This window comes from Kogia breviceps, chromosome 6 (assembly GCF_026419965.1).
Source record: "Kogia breviceps isolate mKogBre1 chromosome 6, mKogBre1 haplotype 1, whole genome shotgun sequence".
NCBI classification, from domain to species: Eukaryota; Metazoa; Chordata; class Mammalia; order Artiodactyla; family Physeteridae; genus Kogia; species Kogia breviceps.
The window spans coordinates 75800825-75818990 of record NC_081315.1 but is presented as its reverse complement, the minus strand read 5'-3'; the positions used below and the strand labels follow the sequence as shown (position 1 = coordinate 75818990).

The following is an 18166-nucleotide window of genomic DNA, read 5'->3' as shown; positions in this document are numbered from 1 at the left end:
ACACTATTGCCATTTGACATGAAGCAAATAATAAGTACAAAAATGCAGTGTTGATGAGTTCCTTGTTGCCAAATATTTGCTTCGGCGCAGTGCACCGACCATCTGGAAAGGCCTTTGGACTCACAAGGCAGATGATGGTTCAGTTCTTTAGGATACATATTAGGCTGCTATAATAAATAGACTCTAAAATACAGTGGACAGAAGCAAGATAGAAACATCACTCTCTCTTATGTAAGAATCTCCATCAGTGGTCTATGACTAATAAGGCAGCTTCTTGGTGCTGGGGGCCCAGGCATCCTCAATTTGGTTGTTTTTGCTGTACACACTTCCATTTTATGATCCCAAATAGCTGCTCTAACTTTCACAAGCATTTCCTTATCCCACAGATTAAAAAAATAGGGACAGAAAGGTAGTGGTGGGTACAGCATGTTCCCTTTGAGATCATGACCCAGAAGTTACACCTATCACCAAAGCTCACCATCCCACTGGTCACCCCTTAGTTACATGGCCATACCTAGTTGCAAGGGAGGCTGGAAAATGTAGTCTTTTTCTGGGTGGCCATGTGCCAAGCTAAAGGGGTGGTTTTATTACTATGTGAAGTAAGGACGTAGAATACTGGGGCTTAAGAAACAAGCTCTACTAAAATGGCTATTACTATTAGTTACAGCACTGAAGTCAGTGAAATGAGTTACTTATTTCTATGGGACATTTCTTTGGAGTAGATTACATTTCCTAGTTAATTTAGTAATCTTTGAAAGGCTTTTGTTATATCAGAAAATGCTGATGGAATTGGCTTCGTCATTGTCCTTGCTTGGATTAACTGTTGTACTTGCTCGGATTAACTGTTCTGTGTGTCAGTGTCATGCAGTTATGAAGCCAAGAGCAGACAGCCTATTGTTCTCTCAGGCCACCTGTGGATGTAGAAATGGAATGTAGCTCCATCATCCAAATAGCCAAAATGTAAGGGAGATGGAAGTTTTCATAAGAGCCCCAAAGTTTGGGTATGCTATTATAATCCCATTAAATGGTAATTTTCATTTCTTAGGATTTTTTCCCTTGATTTATGTTGACTTCCAAAAAATTCCTTAATCCTCCTCCCCCTCTCCTAGTCTACTCTCTGACCATCTTTCCTCCAGATTTTTCATGGTCTTTACTTCCTCCAGGAAACTTTACCTGATTTCCCAGTTCTGGATTGGGTGTCTCAAATGTACCATAACATCAGGAATTCTATTCACTAGCTTCAGACCAGCCCTCTGTATTTTAATTGGCTGTTCATATGTCACTCCCCCCACTAGACAATGAGCTGTGTAAGGGGGCATGTTCCTTCTGTCTAGCACCTAGTGCCTGGAAACACATTTGTTAAATAAATGTAAGAATGAACGGATGAAGAGAAGGGAGAAAAAGGAGATAAAGCTAATAGAAAGGGAAGATGAAGTAGAGGAGGGGGAAGCACATTTGATTTCATTTATGTTGACATGTTTGATAAGTGCTTCTGTCTGACCCACCTGGCTGGCAGCCTGCTCACGGAAGAGTCAGGACAGTGGTCTAGAAGGCTTGTCCTCAGATGCCCGCTTGCTGAGCCTGGCAGTTGCTCCTTTTCCCCTATTCGGGTCCTTCCTCTAGGCTTATGGGAGTAGAGGCGATTTTGGTGTGGTGGGAGTGAGAGCATTTGTGTGTTGGCTCAGTGATCTGCTGGCCAAGATAATAGTCCCATTTCCTCCCCCAAGGTATCGCATTGGCTCACTCCCAAAAAGCCCCAAGGAGAGCTTGAAGGAGTGTTTGAGCAATGTATTTCAACTATGTGTTATATTCCATCAATTCACAAAAATGAATCTCCTTTCGCTGTTATCTGTATTTAAAAGTCTATCTAATATTTTTCAGCTTAGCAAAGTGTATTCTACTTCTGCGTTAAGTTGCAGGCTTTCGGAAGAAGTTTTTGGAGATAGGCATGTTTTTAGTTTCACTGTGTTATTTAATTTAAATCTAAATATTCAATGATACATTTTTATTATGGTACATTCCATTATTATCTTCAACATTGAGAGGTCTTGCCCAATTTAATGTACCTGTTCTATAAAATAAAGTGAAGAAATATCATTTGAATAGATAGAAATAATTGAAAATGGGCTATTATTTGGAAGGTAGAGAGATATAAAGAATGGAATTGGCAAGAAACCATCACTCTGGTTATGATTTCACAGCCTCAGTGATGGATTCTTTTTTTTTTTTTTTTGGCTGCATTGGGTCTTTGTTGCTGCACACGGGCTTTCTCTAGTTGTGGCGAGCAGGGGCTACTCTTCATTGCGGTGCGCGGGCTTCTCATTGTGGTGTCTTCTCTTGTTGCAGAGCATGGGCTCTAGGCGTGCAGGCTTCAGTAGTTGTGGCACGTGGGCTCAGCAGTTGTGGCTTGCGGGCTCCAGAGTGCAGGCTCAGTAGTGGAGGCACATGGGCTTTGTTGATCCGTGGCATGTGAGATCTTCCCAGACCAAGGCTCAAACCCATGTCTCTGACCTTTGCAGGTGGATTCTTAACCACTGCGCCACCAGGGAAGCTCTGGTGATGGATTCTTAATGGATAATTAAGGAAGCCAGGAACTTGGAGGTGTAAAGGTTCCATAAGTATCATGAGATTGTAAAGCTGGAACCAAGAACCTTTGAAATTCACTTGTGCAGTGCTCTAGTTTTATAGATGAGGACAGTGCCTAAGTGACATATCCAAAGTCACTGGAAGGGGCAGTTGTTTTACATGATAGATACATGCTTTTCAATTTCTAAAACTGTCATGGCCTGTAGTCTGATAAAATATTCCATGGAGGCAAATTTAAAGATACTACAGTGTTTCTAAATTAGTCACTGCTCTTTTTTCACTCTTTTTTTTTTCTTTTGGAAAAAAAAAGAAGGCATAAATACACTAACTGCAAATATAAATATGATTCATGGTAATATTTCACTTAACTCAGGAGTTAATTTTGGCCTACAATAAATGCTAAAGAAAATGGAAAGATTTCAGAAAAACATGATTATCATATGAACTCAATGAATTACTTGCAGATTAAACCATTTATTTAGTCTCACTCCATGTGCAAATGAAATTTTAAATTTAGTTGGATTTTGGGGCATTTATATTTGGATAATTTGGAAAATACTACAATTTTTGTCTCAAGTGAATTGTACATCCAATTTCCTAGTCTCCAAAAGCAGGAAATTCAAACAAAGCTACAATATATCAGCTTACAAGGCTTTGTTTTAAGAAATAAATTTTATTTCTGTACTAATAGTATTTGCTTTTACTTAGTGGAAAAATTATTAACTCTAAAAGTGATTTGAAGTTTTTGCTACTTGTTAGGTACCTTATGCATTCCTGAAGTTCAGTTCAAATTCCTGTGGAATGCTATGGGGATGGCTAAATATATGAAGCCATTGTTGGGGAAAAAAGTTTGGTGTGCAGTCAGCAGAATCTGAAACCCCAAAGTAAACTGAAATTGGAGCTGAGTCAGACTTCTCTAGACAGTGTGGTGCAATGGTCTGTCACAAACATGCAAAACGGCCATCTGTGCTGCACAGTACAGGCAGCAGCATTTGTGTGGATGATATGAATCTTTATTATAAGCAAAAACATTCCATGCCAACTGTACTGAATAAAATACATTTCTCTTGACTGGGAACAAGAGTGAGATGTAGGGTACAGGGACTAATTGTTTCATATTAGCAGATGTTTTTCACTTTGTGGTGAATTTATTGTTGCCTTCTCCTGCCCCAAGACTCTAAAAAAATGAGGAAATAAGCCAATTTCAGATTTCATTACTATGAGTCTTGGTTTATTCTTCCTAGCAGCTAATTTAATCACTTAATTGGCGCAGAGATGAAGAATAAGTTGATTTCTTCAACCAGTGTTTTCTGAGCAGTTTAGGGTGTGATTGACAATAGAATAGGAGCTAACTGCACAAATATGACTAGTACTCAGGACTTTGACAATATTATTTATCCTTCTATATCCAGTCTCTATTACTGCTATTGAGACATCTGTAGTCACTGTAATGTCAATTCCTTTAACTGTAATCCATTTTTCTTTGATTTCTTTTCAGATTTGTGTTTGTGTGTGTCTGTTTATATTATTATTATTATTATTTTACAATTTCATTATACTGTTACAGTGTCTAATTGTGGATTTCTTTCCATTTGCCCTGCTTGGTATACATTGTATTTCTTGTGTCTGTGGATTTATGCTTATCTTAAATTCTAAAAAATTCTCATATATTTTATCTGCTAGTATTGTATCTCTTCTCTATTTTTTTCACCCTGGGAATCCAATTAGACCTGTTTTAGGCCTTCTTATTTAATCATCTTTTCATATTTTGTCTTTTGTTTCTTTGCCATATTTATGGTAATATCTTCAGATTTATCTTCTATTTCATTATTTTTCTCTTCAGTATTTGGAGTCAACATTTGAATTTGAATTTCAAATACTGTGTTTTTCTCTTTTAAAAACTCTGCTTTATTCTTTTTTTTTAAAAAAAACTTCAGGTTATTTTTGATAGTCTATTATTCCCACCTTTAAAAAAATTTTGCTTTTTACTTCTTTGAACATTTTATATATAATCAGTTTATATTCTTTAGTTGATAATTTCAGTCCTGAAGTCACTGGGTCTGAATCTGCTTAATGGTGTGTCTATTGACTCATCCATGGCTTGCTTCCTTGTGTGTTTTATAGTTTTTGGTTGTGAGCTCATTTCTGGTAGAATAACATTTGGTAATTCTGCAGGCCTGAATGAGGAGTATGTTCTTTCAGAGATGATTTGGTTAGGCTCCTCCTTTGGAGCTAAGGGTCTCTAGGGACACTACCAATATGCCAGGACTGCTGTAGTCCACTTCAGTGTCCTGAATTAACGTAGCAAATGCAGATTCAGCTCTCTCACCTTGAAGGGTGCTCAAGGCCAAATTTCTGGATTCCTATGCAAAAGCCACTAGTTTCCCCAAGGCAACACCAGCTTTCTGTTGGCTCATTATCCAAAGTCTGGTTTCAGCTCACTGGTTGCCAGCTCACTGTGTTTTAGTTTGTTTGCCTGAACAGATTTTCTTTACTTTCTTACAAGCCAGCAATGAATTAAAAAGTAAGTTTATTATCATTTATAAATGATTGTATTTGTATGTGCATTATTTTAGCAAGAGAGCTTATCATAGTATCTAGCACAGTAATACTCTAGAACACTGTGGTCCCCCTTTAATAATAAATAGCCCACCAATAATCTGTGCTGTTAAGAAAATAAAACATATGACATTATTAATCTTGAGAATTTTAAATAATGAATTGCTTTCTTGGGGTAAACATATCAAGTTACAGAGATTAGTCCCATATGAAAAAAAAACTCTTCCTTTCTCCTCCTCGTTTTGATGGACAGTTTAATTAATACAAAATCTTAGCATCTGGCACTGTCTTTATCCTAGGTTACCAGGTAATTTTTACATGATTTTTCAACAAAATTAAAACCCAAATCAAGTGTCTTGGTTCACTTGCCAGATTACAAGTAGCATCTGGAAATGCCTAGGAGCAACTGGCCAGTTGGATATCTTGAAATGTGACACTGTTTTAGGATTGGAATTTTTTGACCTGTTATTTATATTTTGGCCATATCAGTGTTGCTGTAAAATATTCAGTTGATTCTTCATAAGTTAGTTTTGCTTCCCCTGTCATTGTTCAAGTCCAGCTGGATCAGTTACTAGGAGTTGGTAACCTACAAATAAATGAAACATGTGCCTTGGACATGGTAGCCAAATGGGAAAGCCATGTACACAAATAATTATAGTACAGTGGGCTAAGTTCTAGAAGAGGATACAAAATATTATGGGGATGCCTAGGTGGGAATATCAATATCTGTGATGCAGAAGATCTCACTGGTCTGAGAAGACTTCTCAGCGGAGGGGAACATATAAATTGGATATTACAGAATAAGTAGGAATTACCAGGTAGAAAAGGAGGATGGGGAATTCTAAGCAAAGGGGTGATTATTAGATGGAGCAGGTTAGAAAGGTTTTCCAGAGGAAGAGCTGATTAATAGTATAACACATGCATTTTTTTTATAAGGGCTAAAAGCCATGAAGTTAGTGTTTTACAGAATCACAACTCTTCTATTATATTTCTTCTATTCACCCCCACATACCCCTTTTCCCAAATACCACTAAATGTTTAATCTTATTGTGTGGACCTAGATTACAAAGAATCCAGTATGTAGAGAGTCTTTCTTTGTCAGCATCTTCGATATTACAGCAGGATCATTCTGATCCTCAGGATATGATCTTTGGTCCTTCTAGTACCTTCAAGTCAAGTCTTGATTGCTGGCTGCCTTGGTGGTGAATGCGCTACACCTTGTTTCCTGTGTTCACATATCACCATTTGTGTGAGGAGTAGGGAAAGCACTTTATTTTACTTCAGATTGTCATAATCCTTTTTCCTCATTTTCAGAAACTTTGCCTTTTTCAAGCTAGGGAAGTACTTTATATTTGTCTCAATTTTTTTTCTTGTAAGTTCAAATCTTCTTTCTGTTACGTCTTCCAACCTTCATATCTCTCTGTGGACCTTTTCATATAATAGGCATATTTCACAAGCATGAAGGAAAAATATATTAGGTATTACCAATGCAGAATTAATGATTTCTATTCTTTGAGCAGCTAATTTGCTTCACAGATTTTTTTCTTTTTGCCACTAAGGCAAAGAAAGGACATTGGCATATTGACCAATGATATCCATGACCTCTAAGGCCTCATTCTGTTTTTACTTTCTATGAAAAGTACATTTGATACACCCCTGTTCATAACAGCATTATTCACAATATCCAAAATGTGGAAACAACCCAAATGTCTACCAATAGGTAGATTAAAAATGTATATACACACAATGGAATTATTCAGCCTCAAAAAGGAAGGAAATTCCGACACATGCTACAATGTGGATGAACATTGAAGACATTATGTTAACTGAAATAAGCCAGACAGAAAAGGATACATATTTTATGTCTCTACTTAAATGAGATATATAGAGTAGTCAAATTCATAGACAGAAAGTAGGATTGTGGTTTCTGGGGCCTGGGGGAGGGGGCTTTGGGGAGTTAGTGTTTAACGGGCATAGAGTTTCACTTTGGGAAGATGAAAAAGTTCTGGAGATGGATGGTGGTGATGGCTGCACAATAATGTGATTGTATTTAACGCCACTGAACTGTGCACTTAAAAATGGCAAATTTTGTGCTATGTGTTTTGTTTGTTTGTTTGTTTTTACCACCACAACAAAAAAAGTGCACCTGAGGAAAGATGACTTAGAAAAAACTGTATTGTGCCTAGGGTGATTATTTCAGAGACTTTATTTATTCAGTCATCCATTCATTCAACAAATATTGAGTTCCTACTACGTATCATACACATTTTAGACACTAGGGATATAGCAATGAACAAAACAGACAACAATCCTAGCCTCACTGAGCATTTTAGTAAGGTGAGACAGACAGTAAACAAATAAACAAAATATGTAGGAAATAGGTGGTGAAAATTCTATGGAGAAATATAAAGCAGAGAAGGGAGATGGAGTAAATTTGGGCTAGGTGAGGACTGTTGTAATTTGTCAGGTTACTCCCTGAGAAGTGGCACTTAAGTAAGACCTGAGGAGGTGAGGGGGCAGCCACACAGATGTCTGAGGGGACGCGTTCCAGGAAGAGAGAGTAGCAAGGGTAAAGGCCTTGAGACTGACTGATAGTAATAATAATAGATTTCACTTGCTAAGCACTGGCTTTATATATGTATTATTTTTATCCCCCCCCCCAGTTTTATTGAGATATAATCGACATACAGCACTGTGTAAGTTTAAGGTGTACAGCCTAATGATGACTTAACATATATTGTGAAATGATTACCATACTCAGTTTAGTTAACATCTGTCATCTCATATATATATATGCTTTATTATTAATCTCCAGAATAATTCTGCAAGCAGCTCTTCTTTTCTGGATGTGGCTATTGAAGCTCTTCTAAGTCACCACAGCTTGTCCAAGGTCACTTAGCCTGTTGCAAAGCAGGGATTTGTAGCCATGTCTGTCTGACGAAACGTCTCTGTTCTTCTGCTTTTCCATGTGGCCTTCTATGGCACAAGGGTAACAACAATATTAATTGGGTATCCCAAAGAATGAGTTGCTCAGCATTTAAAAGCATTCCCTTAGAATGTCATGGGGGCCCTTTTAAATGATATGGTTTCTGATCAGGATAATAAAAATCACATAAACAGACTGCTGGTTTCTAGTTTCACAACTTGGAAATTTCCACTCCAGCCTAACAAACAAGAAACTAAACAAAATAAAAAATCAACAACCCCTCCTTGGATTGCAAGAGAGGGCAGGGCAAACTGCTGCCCTTGAGATTGGAGAGACAGACAAACACAGGGAGTTGCAGCTCCTCAGAGCAGAGACTCACAAATGGATACTGCCACAAGGACCAGTGCTGGGTAGGAAAACAGGAACTGTAATTGACGAATTGCTGGAGGCTCAATGTGAAGAACTAACTCAGAGAGTTGAAAACTCCAGATAAATCCAGTCATATGACAGCCCCTACACTGTTAGGATATTTACCTCCAGTAACTTGACCATACTTATACAATAAATATAAGAGAAAAATTCCTCTTGAGCTTTCAAAAGGGAAAAGGAACCATTTTAAAGTATGCCAGAGCACTCTGTTCTTCTCAAGAAGGCCTACCCTCAGGGGAAAGTAGTTAAACAGAGCCTAACCTGCTGGGGTATTATCAGAGCCTAAGTGACCTAGGAAAGGGAAATACCCAAGTCCAGCTCACTCCAGCCATCCTGTTCCACCTAAGGGAGGAGAAAAAGACTGAGAAATACTTCTGAAGTTCACAGTCCAGAGGCATTTGCTTATTAAAACTCTGAGATCTCATTATAGGACAACAGATTTCTTCTCCAACCCCTACACCTCACTACCACATTACTAAAGGTCTATATATAGCACTTCCTTTTACCTGGTGCATCATATCCAGCTATCACAAAAAGTTACAACGGTTACCAAAAGGTAAAAAACACAATTTGAAGAGACAGAGTAACTTCAAAACTAGATATGGGAGGGATGTTGGAATTATCAGATTGGGACCTTCAAACAACTATGGTTAATATGCTAAGGGCTGCAGTGGATAAAGTAGACAGAATGCAAGAAGATGTGGGCAGTGTAAGCAGAGGGATGGAAATCCAAGGAGAGAATCAAAAAGAAACGCTAGAGATAAAAAACACTGCATCAGAAATGAAGAATGCCTTTGATGTTCTTATTAGTAAACTGGATATGACTGAGGAAAGAATCTCTGAGCTAGTGAATATATCAGTAGAATCCTCAGAAACTGAAAAGCAAAGAGGAAAAAGAATAAAACGAAAACAGAACAGAATATCCAAGGACTGTGGGACAGCTACAAAATGTGTAACATAAATTGTAATGGGAATATCAGAAGGAGAAGAAAGGAACAGAAGAAATATTTGAATCAGTAATGACTGAGAATTTCCCCAAATTTATGTGAGACCACAGTCACAGATCTAGGAAGCTCAGAGAACACCAAGCATATCTGATAAATGCCAAAAATTAACACCTAGGTGTATTATTTTCAAATTACAGAAAAATCAAAGATAAAGAGAAAATTCTGAAAGAAGCCAGAGGGATATTTTATCTTATCTACAGAAAATATCTAAATATCTTATCTATAGAAAAACAAATATAAGAATTACATCCAGCTTCTTCTCAGAAACTATGCAAGCAAGAAGAGAATGGAGTGAAATATGTAAAGTGTTGAAAGAAAAAACTCACCATCGTGGAATTCTGTATCCTGAAAAATAATCCTTCAAAAGTGAAGGGGAAATAAAGACTTCTTCAGACAAACAAAAGGGAATTTGTTACCAGCAGACCTGCATTGAAAGAAATGATAAAAGAAGTTCTTTGGAGAGGGGGAAAATAGTAGTTCAGAAATAATAGGTCAGAAACTAAGATCTTCATAAAGAAAACAAGAACATCAAAGAAGAAATGTAAAGGTAAAATAAAAACTTAATTTTTCTTAATTGATCTAATAGAGAACAGTTTGTTCAAGATAATAATAGCAACATTATAATACATTTGTTTGCTTATCTATATATCATTTATGCTTATGATATATATGTATACTTGCATATATGTGAAATGAATGACAGCAATGATACAAGGAATGGGAGAAAAAAGAATTAGAGTTATTTTATTATTATAAGGGACTCACACTACCTGTGAAGTTTCATAATGTTATTTGAAAGTAGACCTGGAACAGTTGCAAGTCTATATCGCAAACTCTAGGGCCACCACTTAAAAAAAAAAGGCCAGAAAACTGGTATGTTAGGAAAGAAGAGAAAATTGAATCATATAAAATGTTCAGTTAAAAGCACAAAAGCAAAAAGAGATTGGAAGACAAACATAAGAACAAAGATAAAAGGCAACAAAGAGAAAACAGTTATGAATATGGTAGATACTAATCCAACTGTATCAGTAATCACTTTCAATGTCAATGGTCTAAATGTACCAATTAAAAGAGATTAACAGAGTGGATCAAAAAAAATATGACCCAACTATACGTTGTTTATAAGAAACCCACTTTAAATATAAGGACCCAGATAGATTAAAAGTAAATGGATAGGACTTCCCTCGTGGCTCAGTGGGACATGGGTTCGATCCCTGGTCCGGGAAGATCCCACATGCCATGGAACAACTAAGCCCATGCGCCACAGCTACTGAACTTGCACTCTGGAGCCCACGAGCCACAACTACTGAGCCCATGTGCCGCAACTACCGAAGTCCACACGCTCTAGGGCTTGTTTGCTGCAACTGCTGAGCCCGCATGCTGCAACTACTGAAGCCTATGTGCCTAGACCCCATGCTTCACAACCAGAGAAGCCAGCGCAATGAGGAGCCTGCACACCACAACGAAGAGTAGCCCCCACTCACCGCAACTAGAGAAAGCCTGCATGCATCCACAAAGACCCAATGCAGCCAAAAAAAAAAAGTAAATGGATAGAGAAAAATATATTATGCTAACACTAATCAAAAGAAAGTAGGGGTAGCTGGATTAATTTCAGACACAGCAGAGTTCAGAGCTAGGAAAGTTATCGGGGATAAAAGTCATTATATAATAATAAAGAGGTCAATTCTCCAAGAAAACATAATAATTCTTAATGGGTATACCTAAAAACAGAGCATTAAACTACATGAGGCAAGAACTGCAAGGAGAAATAGATGAATTTCTATCATAGTTGGAGACTTCAACACCATTCTCATAAATGGACAGATCCAGCAGGCAGGAAGTCAGGAAGGACATAGCTGAACTCTAAAATAGCATCAGTCAACTGCATATAGTGGACATCTGTAGTCTACTTCATCCAGCAATAACAGAATACAGATTTTTCTCAGGCTTACATGGAAAATTCACACATGTGAATATTAGACCAAACCTGGGTCATAAAACAAATCTCAACTAATTTAAAAGAATAGAAATAATTTAATATCTGCTCTCAAACCACAATGGAATGAAATAGAAATTAATAACAGAAAGATAACTGGGAAATTACAAAATACATGGAGAGTAAACAAACTTATAAATAACACATGGTTTAAGAAGAAATCTCAGGAGAAATTTTAAACTATTTTGAAGTAACTAAAAATGAAAACAACTTATCAAAATTTGTAGGATGCAGCAAAAGCAGTGCTTAGAGGGAATTTACAGCATTGATGGCTTATATTAGAAAAGAAGGAAGATCTAAAATGAATAATCTAAGTTTCTGTCTTAGGAAACTAGAAAAAGAAGAGCAAATTAAACCCAAGTAAGCAGAAGAAAAGAAATAGGAATTAGAGCAGATATCAGTGAAAGTGAAAATAGGAAATCAATAGAGAAAATCAATAAAATCAAAAGTGGATTCTTTGAAAAGATCAATAAAATTGACAAGGTGCTAGCCAGGCTAACTAAGAAAAAAAAAGAGGACACAAATTACTAATATCAGAAATGAAAGAGTGGGGACATCACTACAAATCCCATGGAAATTTAAAAGATAACAAAGGAATGCTATGAACAGCTCTTTGCCTGTGAATTCAATAACTTAGGTGAAATGGCCCAATTCCTTGAAGGACACAATCTGCCAAAATTCACACAAGAAGAAATAGATGATCTGAATAGTCCTACTGTTAAAAGAAATTAAATCAGTTATAACCTTTCAAAACAGAAAACACCATGCCCAGATTAGTTCACTGGTGAATTGTACCAAATACTTAAGGAAGAAATTATACCAATTCTTTACAATTTCTTTTAGAGGATAGAAGTGGAGGGAATACTTCTAGCTCATTCTATGAGGCTAGCATTACTGTAATACCAAAACCACACAAAGACATTATAAGAAAACTAAAACCAATGTCTCTCATGAACAGAGATGCAAAACTCCTCAACAAAATATTAACAAATCAAATCCAAAGGAGTATTAAATGAATTACATACCATGACCAAGTGGGATTTATCCCAGGTGTGCAAGACTGATTCAACATTCAAAAATCAATTAATGTAATCCCTCATATCAACAGACTAAAAAAAGCATAAACATTATATGATCGTATCAATAGATGCAGAAAAAGCATTTAACAAAATCCATCACCCATTTGTGATTAAAAAAAAAAAAAATCCCAGTAAAACTCCCAGTAGGAATAGAAGGGAACTATCTATGAAAAAAACTTCAGAAGCTTTTCCACTAATGTTGAGAAACTTGAAGCTTTCCCACTAAGATCAGGTACAAGGCAAGGATGTCCCCTCACTACTCCTTTCAACATTGTACTGAAAGTCCTTGCTAAAGCAATAAGGGAAGAAAAGGAAATAAAAAGTATTCAGGTTGAGAAAGAAGACATAAAACTGTCTTTACAGATGATATGATCACCTATATAGAAAATCAGAAATAATAGACAAAAAAACTACTGCAACTAATAAGTGACTATAGTGAGGTTGCAGGATAGAAGGTTAATATCAATAGTCAGTTGCCTTCCTACATTGCAAAGATGAAAAGTGGAGTTGGAAATTAAAAACACAACACCAGATGAAAAGTGAAGTTTGAAATTAAAAACACAACACCACTTATGTTAACACACCCACAAAATCAAATATTTAGGTATAAATATAACAAAATATATACAAAATTTGTATAAGGAAAACTACAAAACTCTGATGAAGGAACTCAAGGAACCAAATAAATGGGGAGATAGTCCTTGTTCATAGCTAAGAAGACTCAGTATTGTCAAGATGTCAGTTTTCCCAAATTGATCTATAGATTGAATGCAATTGAATGAAAATCCCAGGAAGTTATTTTATGGATATCAACAAACAATTCTAAAGTCTATATGGAGAAGCAGAAGAGCCAGAATAGCCAACACAATATTGAAGGAGAGAAACGAAGTTGGAGGACTGATGCTACCTGACTTCAAGTATTACTATAAAGCTCCGTTAATCAAGACAGTGTGGTATTGGTAAAAGAATAGACAAATAGACAAATAGATCAATGGAACAGAATAGAGAGCCCAGAAATAGACCCCCATAAATGTAGTTAAGTGATCTTTGATAAAGGAGCAATAGCAATGCAATGGAGCAATGGAGTCTCTTCAAAAAATGGTGCTGAAAAAAAAATTGCTGGAACAATTGGACATCCACAAACAAAAAATGAACCTAGACAGAGACTTCATACCTCCACAAAAATTAACACAAACTAGATCATAGGTCTAAATGTAAACTGAAAAATGATAAATCTCCTGGAAGGTAAAATAGGAGAAAACCTAGATGACCTTGGGTATGGTGATGCTTTTTTAGCTACAATATCAAAGACACAATCCATGGAAGAAATAATTGATAAGCTGAATTTCATTAAAATATAAAACATCTGTTCTGTAAAGACAGTATCAACAGAATTAGAAGACAAGCCACTGGGAGAAAATATTTGCAAAAGATGCATCTGATAAAAGACTGATATCCAGGCTTTTGGTTCCCTACAAGCTTAAGATGCACGGTGGTCTTGACTTCTTGTTTGACCTCTCCTGACGGAATGATGTTGACCTGGCTGAAAGCAAAATCAGAGAGGAAGGTTGCAAAACAGATTTGCAAAGTTGTATTGGATCATTTTGAAAAGGAATATTCCAGAGAATTTGGAGATGCCTGGCATACAGTTAGCCAGGCATCAGGGCTGTGTCTCTGAGGTGGGAGAACCAACTTCAGGACACTGGTCCACAAGAGACATCCCAGCTCCATGTAATATCAAATGGCAAAAATCTCCCAGAGATCTCCATCTCAACACCAATACCCAGCCTCACTCAACGACCAGCAAGCTACAGTGCTGGACACCCTATGCCCAACAACTAGCAAGACAGGACTACAGCTCCACTCATTATCAGAGAGGCTGCCTAAAATCATAATAAGGCTACCGACACCCCAAAACACACCACCAGACATGGAGCTGCCCACCAGAAAGACAAGATCCAGCCTCATCCACCAGAACACAGGCACTAGTCCCCCCAACCAGGAAACCTACTCAACCCACTGAACCAACCTTAGCCACTGGGGACAGAAACCAAAAACAACGGGAACTACGAACCTGCAGCCTGCAAAAAGGAGACCCCAAACATGGTAGGCAAAATGAAAAGACAGAAAAACACACAGCAGATGAAGGAGCAAGGTAAAAACCCACCAGACCTAACAAATGAAGAGGAAATAGGCAGTCTAACTGAAAAAGAATTCAGAATAATGATAGTAAAGATGATCCAATATCTTGGAAATAGAATAGACAAAATGCAAGAAACATTTACAAGGACCTAGAAGAAATACAGAGGAAGCAAGCGACGATGAGCAACACAATAAATGAAATTAAATATACTCTAGGGCTTCCCTGGTGGCGCAGTGGTTGAGAATCCGCCTGCTGATGCAGGGGTCACGGGTTCGTGCCCCGGTCCGGGAAGATCCCACATGCCGCAGAGCGGCTGGGCCCGTGAGCCATGGCCTCTGAGCTTACGTGTCCGGAGCCTGTGCTCCACAATGGGAGAGGCCATGACAGTGAGGGGCCCGTGTACCCCCCCCCCAAAAAATACTCTAGATGGATCAATAGCAGAATAACTGAGGCAGAAGAACGGATAAGTGACCTGGAAGATAAAATAGTGGAAATAACTACTGCAGAGCAGAATAAAGAAAAAAGAATGAAAAGAACGGAGGACAGTCTCAGAGACCTCTGGGACAACATTAAATGTACCAACATTCGAATTATAGGGGTCCCAGAAGAAGAAGAGAAAAAGAAAGGGACTGAGAAAATATTTGAACAGATTACATTTGAAAACTTCTAATATGTGAAAGGAAATAGTCAATCAAGTCCAGGAAGCACAGAGAGTCCCATACAGGATAAATCCAAGGAAAAACACGCCAAGACACATATTAATCAAACTATCAAAAATTAAATACAAATAAAACATATTAAAAGCAGCAAGGGAAAAACAACAAATAACACACAAGGGAATCCCCATAAGGTTAACAGCTGATCTTTCAGCAGAAACTCTGCAAGCCAGAAAGGAGTGGCAGTACGTATTTAAAATGATGAAGGAGAAAAACCTCAACCAAGATTACTCTACCCAGCAAGGATCTCATTCAGATTTGATGGAGAAATTAAAACCTTTACAGACAAGCAAAAGCTGAGAGAGTTCAGCACCACCAAACCAGCTTTACAACAAATGTTAAAGGAACTTCTCAAGGCAAGAAACACAAGAGAAGGAAAACACCTGCAAGAATAAACTCGAAACAATTAAGTAAATGGTCATAGGAACATACATATCGATAATTACCTTAAATGTAAATGGATTAAATGCTCCCACCAAAAGACACAGACTGGCTGAATGGATACAAAAACAAGACCCATATATATGCTGTCTACAAGAGACCCACTTCAGACCTAGGGACACATACAGACTGAAAAGTGAGGGGATGGAAAAAGATATTCCATGCAAATGGTAATCAGAAGCAAGTTGGAGTAGCAATTCTCATATCAGACAAAATAGACTTTAAAATAAAAACTATTACAAGAGACAAAGAAGGACACTACATAATGATCAAGGGATTGATCCATGAAGAAGATATAACAATTGTAAATATTTATGGACCCAACATAGGAGCACCTCAATACATAAGGCAAATACTAACAGCCATAAAAGGGGAAATCGACAGTAACAGAATCATAGTAGGGGACTTTAACACCCCACTTTCACCAATGGATAGATCATCCAAAATGAAAATAAATAAGGAAACACAAGCTTTAAATGATACATTACAAAAGATGGACTTACTTGGTATTTATAGGACATTCCATCCAAAAACAACAGAATACACATTTTTCTCAAGTGCTCATGGAACATTCTCCAGGATAGATCATATCTTGGGTCACAAATCTAGCCTTGGTAAATTTAAGAAAATTGAAATCGTATCAAGTATCTTTTCCAACCACAATGCTATGAGACTAGATATCAATTACAGGAAAAGATCTGTAAAAAAATACAAACACATGGAGGCTAAACAGTACACTACTTAATACCGAAGTGATCACTGAAGAAATCAGAGGAAATAAAAAAATACTTAGAAACAAATGACAGTGGAGACACGACGACCCAAAACGTATGGGTTGCAGCAAAAGCACTTCTAAGAGGGAAGTTTATAGCAATACAATCCTACCTGAAGAAACAGGAAACATCTCGAATAAACAACCTAACTTTGCACCTAAAGCAATTAGAGAAAGAAGAACAAAAAAACCCCAAATTTAGCAGAAGGAAAGAGATCATAAAGATCAGATCAGAAATAAATGAAAAAGAAATGAAGGAAACGATAGCAAAGATCAATAAAACTAAAAGCTGGTTCTTTGAGAAGATAAACAAAATTGATAAACCATTAGCCAGACTCATCAAGATAAAAAGGGAGAAGGCTCAAATCAATAGAATTAGAAATGAAAAAGGAGAAGTAACAACAGACACTGCAGAAATACAAAAGATTATTAGAGATTACTACAAGCAACTGTATGCCAATAAAATGGACAACATGGAAGAAATGGACACATTCTTAGAAATGCACAACCTGCCAAGACTGAACCAGGAAAAAATAGAAAATATGAAGAGACCAATCACAAGCACTGAAATTGAAACTGTGATTAAAAATCTTCCAACAAATAAAAGCCCAGTACCAGAAGGTTTCATAGGCGAATTCCATCAAACATTTAGAGAAGAGCTAACACCTATCCTTCTCAAACTCTTCCAAAAGATAGCAGAGGGAGGAACACTCCCAAACTCATTCTATGAGGCCACCATCACTCCGATACCAAAACCAGACAAAGATGTCACAAAGAAAGAAAACTACAGGCCAATATCACTGATGAACATAGATGCAAAAATCCTCAACAAAATACTAGCAAACAGAATCCAATGGCACATTAAATGGATCCTACACCATGATCAAGTGGGGTTTATTCCAGGAATGCAAGGATTCTTCAATATACGCAAATCAAACAACGTGATACATCATATCAACAAACTGAAGGATAAAAACCATATGATCATCTCAATAGATGGAGAGAAAGCTTTTGACAAAATTCAACACCCATTTATGATAAAAACCCTGCAGAAACTAGGCATAGAGGGAACTTTCCTCAACATAATAAAGGCCATATATGACAAACCCACAGCCAGCATTGTTCTCAATGGTGAAAAGCTGAAACCATTTCCACTAAGATCAGGAACAAGACAAGGTTGCCCACTCTCACCACTCTTATTCAACCTAGTTTTGGAAGTTCTAGCCACAGCAATCAGAGAAAAAAAAGAAATAAAAGGAATCCAAATCGGAAAAGAAGAAGTAAAGCTGTCACTGTTTGCAGATGACATGATACTGTACGTAGAGAATCATAAGGATGCTACCAGAAACTACTAGAGCTAATCAATGAATTTGGTAAAGTAGCAGGATACAAAATTAATGCCCAGAAATCTCTGGCATTCTTATACACTAATGTTGAAAAATCTGAGAGTGAAATTAAGAAAACACTCCCATTTACCATTGCAACAAAAAGAATAAAATATCTAGGTATAAA

The 18166-nt window shown here is 37.1% G+C and overlaps 1 protein-coding gene across 2 annotated transcripts in view; it reads left to right on the top strand.

Annotated features, from left to right (window-relative positions):
• SCFD2 (sec1 family domain containing 2) overlaps nucleotides 1-18166 on the top strand; it is a 400215-nt gene that overhangs the window by 124222 nt on the left and 257827 nt on the right. The window lies entirely within an intron of this gene.